General features: G+C 41.5%; 1 protein-coding gene across 2 annotated transcripts in view; it reads left to right on the top strand.

The window, feature by feature from the left end:
- Nucleotides 1-14798, top strand: part of shn (zinc finger protein schnurri) — a 282408-nt gene that overhangs the window by 201215 nt on the left and 66395 nt on the right. The gene's annotated exons all lie outside the window — the stretch shown is intronic.

Consider the following 14798-nt stretch of genomic DNA (forward strand, 5'->3'; position numbering starts at 1 on the left):
AGAAGCCCCCTACGGAGGTCTTCTATTCTCTGGAAGTCTCCTACGGAGGTCTTCTATTTTATAGAAGACTCTCACGGAGGCCTTCTATTCTATAGATGCCTCATACGGAGGTCTTTTATTCTATAGATGCCTTCTACGGATTTCTTCTATACTATAGAAGCCTCCTACGGAGGTCTTCTATTCTATAGAAGCCTCCTACAGGGGTCTTCTATTCTATAGATTCCTCCTACGGATGTCTTCTGTTCTATAGAAGCCTCCTACGGAGATCTTCTATTCTATAGAAGCCTCCTACATAGGTCTTCTATTTCACAGAAGCCTCCTACGGATGTCTTCTATTCTACAGAAGCCTCCTACGAAGGTCTTCTATTCTATAAAGGCCTCCTACAGAGGTCTTCTATTCTATAGAAGCCTCCTACAGAGGTCTTCTATTCTATAGAAGCCTCCTACGGAGGTCTTCTATTCTATAGAAGCCTCCTACGGAGGTCTTCTATTCTATAGAAGCCTCATACGGAGGTCTTCTATTCTATAGAAGCCTCCTACGGAGGTCTTCTATTCTATAGAAGCCTCCTATAGAGGTCTTCTATTCTCTACAAGCCTCCTATCTTCTATATTATAGAAGCCTCCTACGGAGGTCTTCTATTCTCTAGAAGCCTCCTATGGAGGTCTTCTATTCTCTAGAAGCCCCCTACGGAGGTCTTCTATTTTATAGAAGACTCTCACGGAGGCCTTCTATTCTATAGATGCCTCATACGGAGGTCTTTTATTCTATAGATGCCTTCTACGGATTTCTTCTATACTATAGAAGCCTCCTACGGAGGTCTTCTATTCTATAGAAGCCTCCTACAGAGGTCTTCTATTCTATAGATTCCTCCTACGGATGTCTTCTGTTCTATAGAAGCCTCCTACGGAGATCTTCTATTCTATAGAAGCCTCCTACATAGGTCTTCTATTTCACAGAAGCCTCCTACGGATGTCTTCTATTCTACAGAAGCCTCCTACGGAGGTCTTCTATTCTATAAAGGCCTCCTACAGAGGTCTTCTATTCTATAGAAGCCTCCTACAGAGGTCTTCTATTCTATAGAAGCCTCCTACGGAGGTCTTCTATTCTATAGAAGCCTCCTACGGAGGTCTTCTATTCTATAGAAGCCTCCTACGGAGGTCTTCTATTCTATAGAAGCCTCCTACGGAGGTCTTCTATTCTATAGAAGCCTCCTACGGAGGTCTTCTATTCTATAGAAGCCTCCTACGGAGGTCTTCTATTCTATAGAAGCCTCCTACGGAGGTCTTCTATTCTATAGAAGCCTCCTACGGAGGTCTTCTATTCTATAGAAGCCTCCTACGGAGGTCTTCTATTCTACAGAAGCCTCCTACGGAGGTCTTCTATTCTATAGAAGCCTCCTACGGAGGTCTTCTATTCTATAGAAGCCTCCTACGGAGGTCTTCTATTCTATAGAAACCTCCTACGGAGGTCTTCTATTCTATAGAAACCTCCTACGGAGGTCTTCTATTCTATAGAAACCTCCTACGGAGGTCTTCTATTCTATAGAAGCCTCCTACGGAGCTCTTCTAATCTATAGAAGCCTCCTACGGAGCTCTTCTATTCTATAGAAGCCTCCTACGGAGCTCTTCTATTCTATAGAAGCCTCCTACGGAGCTCTTCTATTCTATAGAAGCCTCCTACGGAGCTCTTCTATTCTATAGAAGCCTCCTACGGAGGTCTTCTATTCTATAGAAGCCTCCTACGGAGGTCTTCTATTCTATAGAAGCCTCCTACGGAGGTCTTCTATTCTATAGAAGCCTCCTACGGAGGTCTTCTATTCTATAGAAGCCTCCTACGGAGGTCTTCTATTCTATAGAAGCCTCCTACGGAGGTCTTCTATTCTATAGAAGCCTCCTACGGAGGTCTTCTATTCTATAGAAGCCTCCTACGGAGGTCTTCTATTCTATAGAAGCCTCCTACGGAGGTCTTCTATTCTATAGAAGCCTCCTACGGAGGTCTTCTATTCTATAGAAGCCTCCTACGGAGGTCTTCTATTCTATAGAAGCCTCCTACGGAGGTCTTCTATTCTATAGAAGCCTCCTACGGAGGTCTTCTATTCTATAGAAGCCTCCTACGGAGGTCTTCTATTCTATAGAAGCCTCCTACGGAGGTCTTCTATTCTATAGAAGCCTCCTACGGAGGTCTTCTATTCTATAGAAGCCTCCTACGGAGGTCTTCTATTCTATAGAAGCCTCCTACGGAGGTCTTCTATTCTATAGAAGCCTCCTACGGAGGTCTTCTATTCTATAGAAGCCTCCTACGGAGGTCTTCTATTCTATAGAAGCCTCCTACGGAGGTCTTCTATTCTATAGAAGCCTCCTACGGAGGTCTTCTATTCTATAGAAGCCTCCTACGCAGGTCTTCTATTCTATAGAAGCCTCCTACGGAGGTCTTCTATTCTCGAGAAGCCTCCAACGAAGGTCTTCTATTCTATAGAAGCCTCCACCTCCTACGGAGGTCTTCTATTCTATAGAAACCTCCTACGGATGTCTTCTATTCTATAGAAACCTCCTACGGAGGTCTTCTATTCTATAGAAACCTCCTACGGAGGTCTTCTATTCTATAGAAACCTCCTACGGAGGTCTTTTATTCTATAGAAGCCTCCTACGGAGGTCTTTTATTCTATAGAAGCCTCCTATGGAGGTCTTCTATTCTATAGAAGCCTTCTACGGAGGTCTTCTATTCTACAGAAGCCTCCTACGGAGGTCTTCTATTCTATAGAAGCCTCCTACGGAGGTCTTCTATTCTATAGAAGCCTCCTACGGAGGTCTTCTATTCTATAGAAGCCTCCTACGGAGGTCTTCTATTCTATAGAAGCCTCCTACGGAGGTCTTCTATTCTATAGAAGCCTCCTACGGAGGTCTTCTATTCTATAGAAGCCTCCTACGGAGTTCTTCTATTCTCCTACGGAGGTCTTTTATTCTATAGAAGCCTCCTACGGAGGTCTATAGAAGTTTCTTATGGAAAACCACAAAGACTTCTTATAGAAGATACGGTACCTGTTAGTGGGGATATGTAGCAAGTGAGTACAAATTAATACAAATCTATTGCTGCTATTTGTGCAATTAAATTACTGATGTACATACATACATATGTATGTACATATGTATACATTTAAAGATGAGAATTCATATAGAGGGGAAAAACAAACAGCCCCATCATTGTCGTCATCATCATCAGATGCATTAGTAGCTTATTTATGGCTGCTAAGCTATCAGCTTTGTAGCTAAATCTACCGATCACTGTCTGCATAGATCAAAAATATTTGCGCTTTAAGAGATATGGTTGGTTGGTTGGCTGGCTATGATCGGACAGTCAGTCATACATCCACATACATACATATGTATGTATGTATGTATGTATATACGTATACTACTCAACTATAATTGTCCGGCTGTAATATAGGGAGCTGTTCAAATTCAACTACGTCAGTTTTGTATTGTTTATTATTATTGTTGTACAAATTGTTGCCGCTGCTGTTGTTGTTGTTGGCAATTGTACAAAAAACAAAAAAAACGACGATGAAAATAAAATTTGAAAAAATCGTTTTTTTATTTGCGACTATTTAAAATTCTGTTGGACTGTGCGGATATGAGATTTTCTATTGCTGACTGGGTGTTGTAGTAGTTGTGGTCGTTGTTGTTGCTGTTATGGCAAATCGACGCAATCGTAGTCGCTTGCCAATTTTGTTCACTTAATTTTATTTCAATTTTTTTTTCGCTCAACGCTTCGTTGTCGATTTCAATTTTATATTTTTAGCAACAATATTTTTTTTTCTATTTCAATTAAGTTGTCGTGTTGTTGTTGCTATTGTCTACAACAAAAGCAATGCCGCTGGTGTTCGTTTTTTTCTGTTTTTGCTATGAGCTGTCGAATTCCGTTTGCCGTCTATTGCGCTATCAGTGTGTTGCGGGGCGGTGGGAAGTGTTCGGCGACCAGAACACTTGAATTCAAAATCAGCGCCATTTGCGTTTCGTTAGACGTTAGGAATTTCTGTTTCGTTTCTAGTTTTTGGTCTTTTTTTACTGCTGTTCCTGTATTGTTGGGGCAATATTTTGGGAAAAATACATATTAGTTTTGATACACCCGAAGAAAAATAAATTCAAGAAACATTTTTCATATTTTTTCTTTGACATAAGATCTTTTGAAATAAATCTTCAGAATAGAAGACCTGCGTAGGAGGAATAGAAGACCTCCGTAGGAGGTTTCTATAGAATAGAAGACCTCCGTAGGAGGTTTCTATAGAATAGAAGACATCCGTAGGAGGTTTCTATAGAATAGAAGACCTCCGTAGGAGGTTTCTATAGAATAAAAGACCTCCATAGGAGGCTTCTATAGAATAAAAGACCTCCATAGGAGGCTTCTATAGAATAGAAGACCTCCGTAGGAGGTTTCCATAGAATAGAAGACCTCCGTAGGAGGTTTCCATAGAATAGAAGACCTCCGTAGGAGGTTTCCATAGAATAGAAGACCTCCGTAGGAGGTTTCCATAGAATAGAAGACCTCCGTAGGAGGTTTCCATAGAATAGAAGAGCTACGTAGGAGGCTTCTATAGAATAGAAGACCTCCGTAGGAGGTTTCCATAGAATAGAAGACCTCCGTAGGAGGTTTCCATAGAATAGAAGACCTCCGTAGGAGGTTTCCATAGAATAGAAGACCTCCGTAGGAGGTTTCCATAGAATAGAAGACCTCCGTAGGAGGTTTCCATAGAATAGAAGACCTCCGTAGGAGGTTTCCATAGAATAGAAGAGCTACGTAGGAGGTTTCCATAGAATAGAAGACCTCCGTAGGAGGTTTCCATAGAATAGAAGACCTCCGTAGGAGGTTTCCATAGAATAGAAGAGCTACGTAGGAGGTTTCCATAGAATAGAAGACCTCCGTAGGAGGTTTCCATAGAACAGAAGACCTCCGTAGGAGGTTTCCATAGAATAGAAGACCTCCGTAGGAGGTTTCCATAGAATAGAAGACCTCCGTAGGAGGTTTCCATAGAATAGAAGACCTCCGTAGGAGGTTTCCATAGAATAGAAGACCTCCGTAGGAGGTTTCCATAGAATAGAAGACCTCCGTAGGAGGTTTCCATAGAATAGAAGAGCTACGTAGGAGGTTTCCATAGAATAGAAGAGCTACGTAGGAGGCTTCTATAGAATAAAAGACCTCCGTAGGAGGCTTCTATAGAATAGAAGACCTTCTATAGAATAGAAGACCTCCGTAGGAGGTTTCTATAGAATAGAAGACCTCCGTAGGAGGTTTCTATAGAATAGAAGACCTCCGTAGGAGGTTTCTATAGAATAGAAGACCTCCGTAGGAGGTTTCTATAGAATAGAAGACCTCCGTAGGAGGTTTCTATAGAATAGAAGACCTCCGTAGGAGGAAGACGTCCGTAGGAGGCTTCTATAGAATAGAAGACCTCCGTAAGAGGTTTCTATTGAATAGAAGACCTCCGTAGGAGCCTTCTATGGAATAGAATACCTTGTAGGAGGCTTCTATAGAATAGAAGACCTCCGTAGAAGGCTTCTATAGAATAGAAGACCTCCGTAGAAGGCTTCTATAGAATAGAAGACCTCCGTAGGAGGCTTCTATAGAATAGAAGACCTCCGTAGGAGGTTTCTATAGAATAGAAGACCTCCGTAGGAGGTTTCTATAGAATAGAAGACCTCCGTAGGAGGTTTCTATAGAATAGAAGACCTTCGTAGGAGGTTTCTATAGAATAGAAGACCTCCGTAGGAGGTTTCTATAGAATAGAAGACCTCCGTAGGAGGTTTCTATAGAATAGAAGACCTCCGTAGGAGGTTTCTATAGAATAGAAGACCTCCGTAGGAGGTTTCTATAGAATAGAAGACCTCCGTAGGAGGTTTCTATAGAATAGAAGACCTCCGTAGGAGGTTTCTATAGAATAGAAGACCTCCGTAGGAGGTTTCTATAGAATAGAAGACCTCCGTAGGAGGTTTCTATAGAATAGAAGACCTCCGTAGGAGGTTTCTATAGAATAGAAGACCTCCGTAGGAGGTTTCTATAGAATAGAAGACCTCCGTAGGAGGTTTCTATAGAATAGAAGACCTCCGTAGGAGGTTTCTATAGAATAGAAGACCTCCGTAGGAGGTTTCTATAGAATAGAAGACCTCCGTAGGAGGTTTCTATAGAATAGAAGACCTCCGTAGGAGGTTTCTATAGAATAGAAGACCTCCGTAGGAGGTTTCTATAGAATAGAAGACCTCCGTAGGAGGTTTCTATAGAATAGAAGACCTCCGTAGGAGGTTTCTATAGAATAGAAGACCTCCGTAGGAGGTTTCTATAGAATAGAAGACCTCCGTAGGAGGTTTCTATAGAATAGAAGACCTCCGTAGGAGGTTTCTATAGAATAGAAGAATAGAAGACCTCCGTAGGAGGTTTCTATAGAATAGAAGACCTCCGTAGGAGGTTTCTATAGAATAGAAGACCTCCGTAGGAGGTTTCTATAGAATAGAAGACCTCCGTAGGAGGTTTCTATAGAATAGAAGACCTCCGTAGGAGGTTTCTATAGAATAGAAGACCTCCGTAGGAGGTTTCTATAGAATAGAAGACCTCCGTAGGAGGTTTCTATAGAATAGAAGACCTCCGTAGAAGGTTTCTATAGAATAGAAGACCTCCGTAGGAGGTTTCTTTAGAATAGAAGACCTCCGTAGGAGGTTTCTATAGAATAGAAGACCTCCGTAAGAGGTTTCTATAGAATAGAAGACCTCCGTAAGGGGTTTCTATAGAATAGAAGACCTCCGTAGCAGTTTTCTATAGAATAGAAGACCTCCGTTGGAGGCTTCTATAGAATAGAAGACCTCCGTTGGAGGCTTCTATAGAATAGAAGACCTCCGTTGGAGGCTTCTATAGAATAGAAGACCTCCGTAAGAGGTTTCTATAGAATAGAAGACCTCCGTAAGAGGTTTCTACAGAATAGAAGACCTCCGTTGGAGGCTTCTATAGAATAGAAGACCTCCGTAGGAGGCTTCTATAGAATAGAAGACCTCCGTAGGAGCTGGACCACATAGGATACGACTTCAACTTAGATTTATTAGAATACATTTTCTAATTTTACCATTTTTAATTGAATTTCTTCTGTAAATAATCATCCCTTTTATTTTCAGGTTAGTATAAATAGGTATATGGCTTGTATTTCAAAAATTGGTAAGTTTTTAAAACTCTGTTATATAACAAGATACCGCTACTATGAAATCGGACTCTTCTTTTATTAACCGATGTCTAGTTTGCGATGACCACTTTCATTATAAAATATGATCTGTGGAGTATGAAAAAGGACCATTTTACTTCCCACAGTTTTTCATTACACCTACTAATATAATATAAAATATTTGGATAGTTTTGCAATTACAACATTTTTAAATTTTGTATTTATTGTTCGTCAACGACAATGGCGGCGACAAATTGTACAATAATATGCGGCCAGTATGTGTGTAACTGTATAACACTTAACCCCCGGTCCAATTCAATTAAAATCAATTTAATGCGGTCACTGTGTGTGCCTGTGAATGTGTTTGAGTTTGTGTGTGTGCACAATAGCACAAACAGACACACCAAAGAATGTATGCAAATCAACCTATAAACGTCAAAAGTGATATTTAATAATAAAAAAAGCTACAACAACACCAACAACGTCTAATGACCCACCCTGAGGCGAAAAACTAGATGCACCAGAGCTGCGTCATATTCACTATTCACAAATACACAATCGCATAGGGTTTCCCAAACATGAAAACAATTAACGTAAAATAATCCACCTTCAAAGCAGACAACGACGACGACGAAAAGCAAGAAGACGACAAAGAGGAAGAACAAGAAATGAAAGATTTACAAACAAAAATATTATCCGCTTTTAAATGAATGACGAATGAGGAGGAGACACAAACAACGCAATCCAAATGAAATAAGAACAAAACACACAAGGTAAACATTGCAGGTATTTTCCAAAACAGAAACATAACCAATCCAAACATACACACACACAGAAACACCAACACAAATATACTCCAGCCAACAATCGCATAGAAAAAAAACATTTTGAAAAATGCATGTTGTCGTTGTTGCTTTGTATCTGTGTGTAGTATCCCCCTACTCTTGCCTTAGCCAACCAAGGAAGGAATTCCCTCTGACTGTTTGTCATGCATGCAACACAACAGAGTACAGTAATGAAAACACGAGAAAGAAAAACCATCGAAAATGCATAGATACGAATGAGGTAATGAGCAGCAGCGGCAGCGCAGCAGCAACGTAGTCGTCTAGCTCCGTCTCGTTCGGCAGTTGAGTGAGGAGGTATTTTCTATAGGAAAAACTGAAAATGAATACGACGAAAAACGATGGCAAAAACAAATATAAAACAATCACAATGACAGTGCATGATAGTGGGGAGCATTCATGGTTGCATATGGTTGAGCTGGTTGAATGAGTGACTGCTATGCATTTGAGGGAACTTATGGTGCTGGCTGGCTGGACAGTATAAGAGGCAAAGGGAGAGGGCCTTTTTCAAATGACATCATAACGTAACCAACAAAAGGCAGATGTGAAAAATTGCGGTATGGTCTTCTGTTTTAAAAAAGGGTTTTCTATCTTATGGAATCTTCTTTCTCTCCTCTAGGTATTCTCTGCTATAGAAGCCTCATACCAGTTCTTCTTTGATATAGAAACCTTTGGACGTCTTCTCTGCTATAGAAGTCTCCTACGGAGGTTGTATTTTCTATAGAGACAGCAAAAGCCACCTGCGCAGGTTTTCTCTGCTATAAAAGAAGTCTACTGAGGTCTCCTCTGTTATAGAAGCCTCATACGGATGTCATCTCTGCTATAAAAGCCTCCTACGGAAGTCTTGTATGCTGTAGAATCCTCTTACTGTTATAGAAGCCGCCCACGGATGTCTTATCTACTACAGAATCCTCCTACGGAGGTCTTCTTGCAATATAACCCACATACTTAGGTCTTCTTTGATATAGGAACCTTCTACGAAAGTCTTGTCTGCTATGGAAGGTTCTTGCGGAGGACATCTCTGCTATAGATGCCTCAAACTAAGGTCTTCTCTACTATAGTAGCTTCGTACGTAGGTCTTTCCGCTATAGAAGCTTCTTACGGAGGTCTTCAGTGCTTTTGAAGCTCATACTTCTTCTCTGATATAGAAACTCTTACGGAGGTCATCTCTGTCTCATACTGATGTCTTCCCTGCTACAGAAGCCTCCTACGGAGATCTTCTCTGTCATAGAAGCTTCCTACGGAGGTCTTCTCTATTATGGACGATGGCGGTCTCCTATGCTATTGAAGACACATACTTCTTCTCTGATATAGAAGCCACTTACGGTGGTCGTATCTGCTTTAGATGCCTCCAACCGAGGTCTTCTCTGATGTAGAAGCCACATACGCAGGACTTTTCTGCTATAGTAGCATCATACATAGGCCTTATCTGCTATAGAATCCTTATACGCAGGTCTACTCTGCTATAGAGGTCATACGGAGATCTCCTCTGCTACAGAAGCCTCATACAGAGTTCTACTCTACTATAGAATCGTCCTACGGGCTCTCCTCTGCTATAGAAGCATTATACGGAGCTCTTCCATTCTATGAAAGCCTCCTACGGAGTTCTTCTATTATATAGAAGCCTCCTTCGGAATTCTTCTATTCCACAGAAGTCTCCTATTCTGTAGAGGCCTTGTACGGAGCTCTTCTATTCTATAGAAGCCTCCTACGGAGTTCTTCTATTATATAGAAGCCTCCTTCGGAATTCTTCTATTTCACAGAAGTCTCATATTCTGTAGAGGCCTTGTACGGAGCTCTACTTCTATAGAAGCCTCCTACGGAGCTCTTCTATAGAAGCCTCCTACGGAGCTCTTCTATTCTATAGAAGCCTCCTACGGAGCTCTTCTATTCTATAGAAGCCTCCTACGGAGCTCTTCTATTCTATAGAAGCATTCTACGGAGATCTTCTATTCTATAGAAGCATTCTACTGAGCTCTTCTATTCTATCGAAGCCTCCTACGGAGCTCTTCTATTCTATAGAGGCCTCCTACGGAGCTCTTCTATTCTATTGAAGCCACCTACAAGCTCTTCCATTCTGTAGAAGCCTCGTGCAGAGCTCTTCTATTCTTTAGAAGCCTCCTACGGAGCTCTTCTATTCTATAGAAGCCTCCTACGGAGCTCTTCTATTCTATAGAAGCATCCTGCGGAGCTCTTTTATTCAATAGAAGCCTCCTACGGAGCTCTTCTATTCTATAGAAGCCTCCTACGGAGATCTTTTATCCTACAGAAGCCTCCTACGGAGCTCTTCTATTCTATAGAAGCCTCTTACGGAGCTCTTCTATTCTAAAGAAGCCTCCTACGGAGCTCTTCTATTCTATAGAAGCCTCCTACGGAGCTCTTCTATTCTATAGAAGCCTCCTACGGAGCTCTTCTATTCTATAGAAGCCTCCTACGGAGCTCTTCTATTCTATAGAAGCCTCCTACGGAGCTCTTCTATTCTATAGAAGCCTCCTACGGAGCTCTTCTATTCTATAGAAGCCTCCTACGGAGCTCTTCTATTCTATAGAAGCCTCCTACGGAGTTCTTCTATTCTATAGAAGCCCCCTACGGAGCTCTTCCATTCTATAGAAGCCTCCTACGGTGCTCTTCTATTCTCTACAAACCTCCAACGGAGCTCTTATATTCTTTGAGGCCCCCTTCGTAGTTCTTCTATTATATAGAAGAGGCGTTTCTATAGAAGCCTCCTTCGGAGCTCTTCTATTCCATAGAAGTGTCCTTCGGAGCTCTTATATTCTATAGAAGCCTTCCTCGGAGCTCTTCTATTCTATAGAAGCCTTCTTCGGAGACTTCTATTCTCGTATAGATCCCTTCTATTCTATATAAGCCTCCTACGGTGTTCTTCTTTTCTTTAGAAGCCTCCTTCGGAGCTCTTCTATTCTATAGAAGCCTCCTACGGAGCTCTTCTATTCTATAGAAGCCTCCTACGGAGCTCTTCTATTCTATAGAAGCCTCCTACGGAGCTCTTCTATTCTATAGAAGCCTCCTACAGAGCTCTTCTATTCTATAGAAGCCTCCTACGGAGCTCTTCTATTCTATAGAAGCCTCCTACGGAGCTCTTCTATTCTATAGAAGCCTCCTACGGAGCTCTTCTATTCTATAGAAGCCTCCTACAGAGCTCTTCTATTCTATAGAAGCCTCCTACGGAGCTCTTCTATTCTATAGAAGCCTCCTACGGAGCTCTTCTATTCTATAGAAGCATCCTACGGAGCTCTTCTATTCTATAGAAGCCTCCTACGGTGCTCTTCTATTCTCTACAAACCTACAACGGAGCTCTTATATTCTTAGGGGCCTCCTTCGTAGTTCTTCTATTCTATAGAAGAGGCGTTTCTATAGAAGCCTCCTTCGGAGCTCTTCTATTCCATAGAAGTGTCCTTCGGAGCTCTTATATTCTATAGAAGCCTTCCTCGGAGCTCTTCTATTCTATAGAAGCCTTCTTCGGAGACTTCTATTCTCGTATAGATCCCTTCTATTCTATATAAGCCTCCTACGGTGTTCTTCTTTTCTTTAGAAGCCTCCTACGGAGCTCTTCTATTCTATAGAAGCCTCCTACGGAGTTCTTCTATTCTATAGAAGCCCCCTACGGAGCTCTTCCATTCTATAGAAGCCTCCTACGGTGCTCTTCTATTCTCTACAAACCTCCAACGGAGCTCTTATATTCTTTGAGGCCCCCTTCGTAGTTCTTCTATTATATAGAAGAGGCGTTTCTATAGAAGCCTCCTTCGGAGCTCTTCTATTCCATAGAAGTGTCCTTCGGAGCTCTTCTATTCTATAGAAGCCTTCTTCGAAGCTCTTCTATTCTATAGACGCCTTCTTCGGAGTCTTCTATTCTCCTACAGAACTCTTCTATTCTATATAAGCCTCTTACGGAGCTCCTCTATTCCATAGAAGCTTCCTATGGAACTTTTCTATTCTGTCTAAGCTTTAAGCTCCCTGCATAGCTCTTCTATTCTGTAGAAGCTTCCTACGAAGCTCTTTTGTTATACAGAAGCCTCTTACCGACCTCTTATAATTTATAGGGGCCTCCTACGGTGTTCTTCTATTCTATATAAGCCCCCTATGGTACTCTTCTATTCTGAAGGTTGTCTATATACTATATTTTCTATTCAAAACAAGTCCTCCTCTGGATGTACATATTCTATACTTAGAGCCTTCCTAGAAGGCCTCCCCAATTCCCTTTTTGGAGGTACGACACATCTTTCAGTAAAGTCTTTTGTAGAGTTGGGTAATCTAGTTCCTAGTTCCTTGTACTAGTTCCAAAACGTATAAGTAACATCATGAAATATAACGTGTGATATTAAGTATACGCAGTTTGTTCAAAGAAAAAATGTGGGCCATTGGAACTGCGAAGTGAACTAGATAGTTCCATATAGTTCCTTTGGCACAACTCTAGTCTTTTGCAAGCATTTCTTAGATAGGTAGTATGCCAATAAGTAGACGGCACCACAAACGACAAACGTGCAATCCCCAACAACGAATGGAACAACCAACCGGCCAACAACACTGGCTACGACAACAACAACAACAAAAGGCATTCAAAAGGCGACAACACAATGTCTACAACATGTCGCCTTAGCCAAGTTCAAATAATGCTGCCGTTAGCGATGCATATGGACACAACGTCTACTTTTTTTGTAGCAAAAATGGCAACGTAACGTAACAGAAAGAAATTAAAAAAGAAACAACAACAACCACAACTACATAGTACGATAATGGGGGACCACCATAGATAAACACAAGACGGAGACAACATCGTTTTATAGCAATTTTAGTATTTTTTATATTTTCTTTTTTTCCGTTTTTCCTTTACCAATAAAACGACAACCAACAGAAACCAAGAAGAATGCACATGAATGAGTGGCAAACAACAACAATAACAGCGACGACAGAATTCGCTTTTGCTTCCCAAAGAAATGCCTACACAAGCGAATAATTGTTATGGTATTATGTTGGTTTCCCGAAGCACACTGCTTCTGCCGCCTTACATTCATTGTTGTTGTTAGTTCAATGGACCCCCAGAGTACGCCCTTCCTTGCAAAGGTCGCCACACCAACCAAATCCATAAAGATTTTTAAATGCAAAGTCATTTAACGGTAATTTTCTGTTTTCTTCAACGGATTGTAGGAAAATGTTAAGAAGGTCTTTTGTTACGAACAATGCAGCTCGCTCTATGTTAGGGTTGCCAAACATCAACATTAAATAGGAAATGTCTAAGCCCCAGATTTGAAGAAGAATAATCAATCCTTCTCGGATACTTGAACTTAGCTCCCATTCAGATTTTTATAATACTTTAACCTCCCTCCGCTTTTTATCACATCATACAATTTCAGATTAGAATTTTTGAAGATATTCCACTAAGTTCCCATTTGGGTGGTTTTCTATCGGCTCATTTAATCTTAGAAAGAGGCACTTGAACGATTGTTACAGTGTTATAATGTACAACATTCGAGTGTATGGCTGAAGCGCCGCCGATACCACCACCATAACTGTGAGATAACTATAAAAGTGAATGGACTAATAGCCAGAGATGGGACATATGAATTATCGGTCGAAAAGTATCGTGTGTTACATTCTATAGGAGCGTCAAAAGGATGTTTTCTATTCTATAGAAGATTATGCGGAGGTCTTCTATTGTATAGAAGCCTCCTACGGAAGTCTTCTATTCTATAGAAGCCTCCTACGGAGGTCTTCTATTCTATAGAAGTCTCCTACGGAGGTCTTATATTCTATAGAAGCCTCCTACTTAGGTCTTCTATTCTATAGAAGCCTCCTACGGAGGTCTTCTATTCTATAGAAGCCTCCTACGGAGGTCTTCTATTCTATAGAAGCCTCCTACGGAGGTCTTCTATTCTATAGAAGCCTCCTACGGAGGTCTTCTATTCTATAGAAGCCTCCTACGGAGGTCTTCTATTCTATAGAAGCCTCCTACGGAGGTCTTCTATTCTATAGAAGCCTCCTACGGAGGTCTTCTATTCTATAGAAGCCTCCTACGGAGGTCTTCTATTCTATAGAAGCCTCCTACGGAGGTCTTCTATTCTATAGAAGCCTCCTACGGAGGTCTTCTATTTTATAGAAGCCTCCTATGGCTCTTCTATTATATAGAAGCCTCCTACGGAGGTCTTCTATTATATAGAAGCCTCCTACGGAGGTCTTCTATTCTATAGAAGCCTCCTACGGAGGTCTTCTATTATATAGAAGCCTCCTACGGAGGTCTTCTATTCTATAGAAGCCTCCTACGGAGGTCTTCTATTCTATAGAAGCCTCCCACGGAGGTCTTCTATTCTATAGAAGCCTCCCACGGAGGTCTTCTATTCTATAGAAGCCTCCCACGGAGGTCTTCTATTCTATAGAAGCCTCCCACGGAGGTCTTCTATTCTATAGAAGCCTGCCACGGAGGTCTTCTATTCTATAGAAGGCTCCCACGGTGGTCTTCTATTCTATAGAAGCCTCCCACGGAGGTCTTCTATTCTATAGAAGCCTCCCACGGAGGTCTTCTATTCTATAGAAGCCACCTATGGCTCTTCTATTCTATGGAAGCCTCCTGCGGAGCACTTTTATTCTATAGAAGCCTCCAGCGGAGCTCTTCTATTATATAGCAGCATTCTACGGAGTTCTTCTATTCTATAGAAGCCTCCTACGGAGGTATTCCATTCTATAGAAGCCTACTACGGAGGTCTTCTATACTATAGAAGCCTCCTACGGAGGTCTTCTATACTAT

This window comes from Musca autumnalis, unplaced genomic scaffold (genome assembly GCF_047663935.1).
Source record: "Musca autumnalis isolate F117 unplaced genomic scaffold, ASM4766393v1 scaffold_5, whole genome shotgun sequence".
NCBI classification, from domain to species: domain Eukaryota; kingdom Metazoa; phylum Arthropoda; class Insecta; order Diptera; family Muscidae; genus Musca; species Musca autumnalis.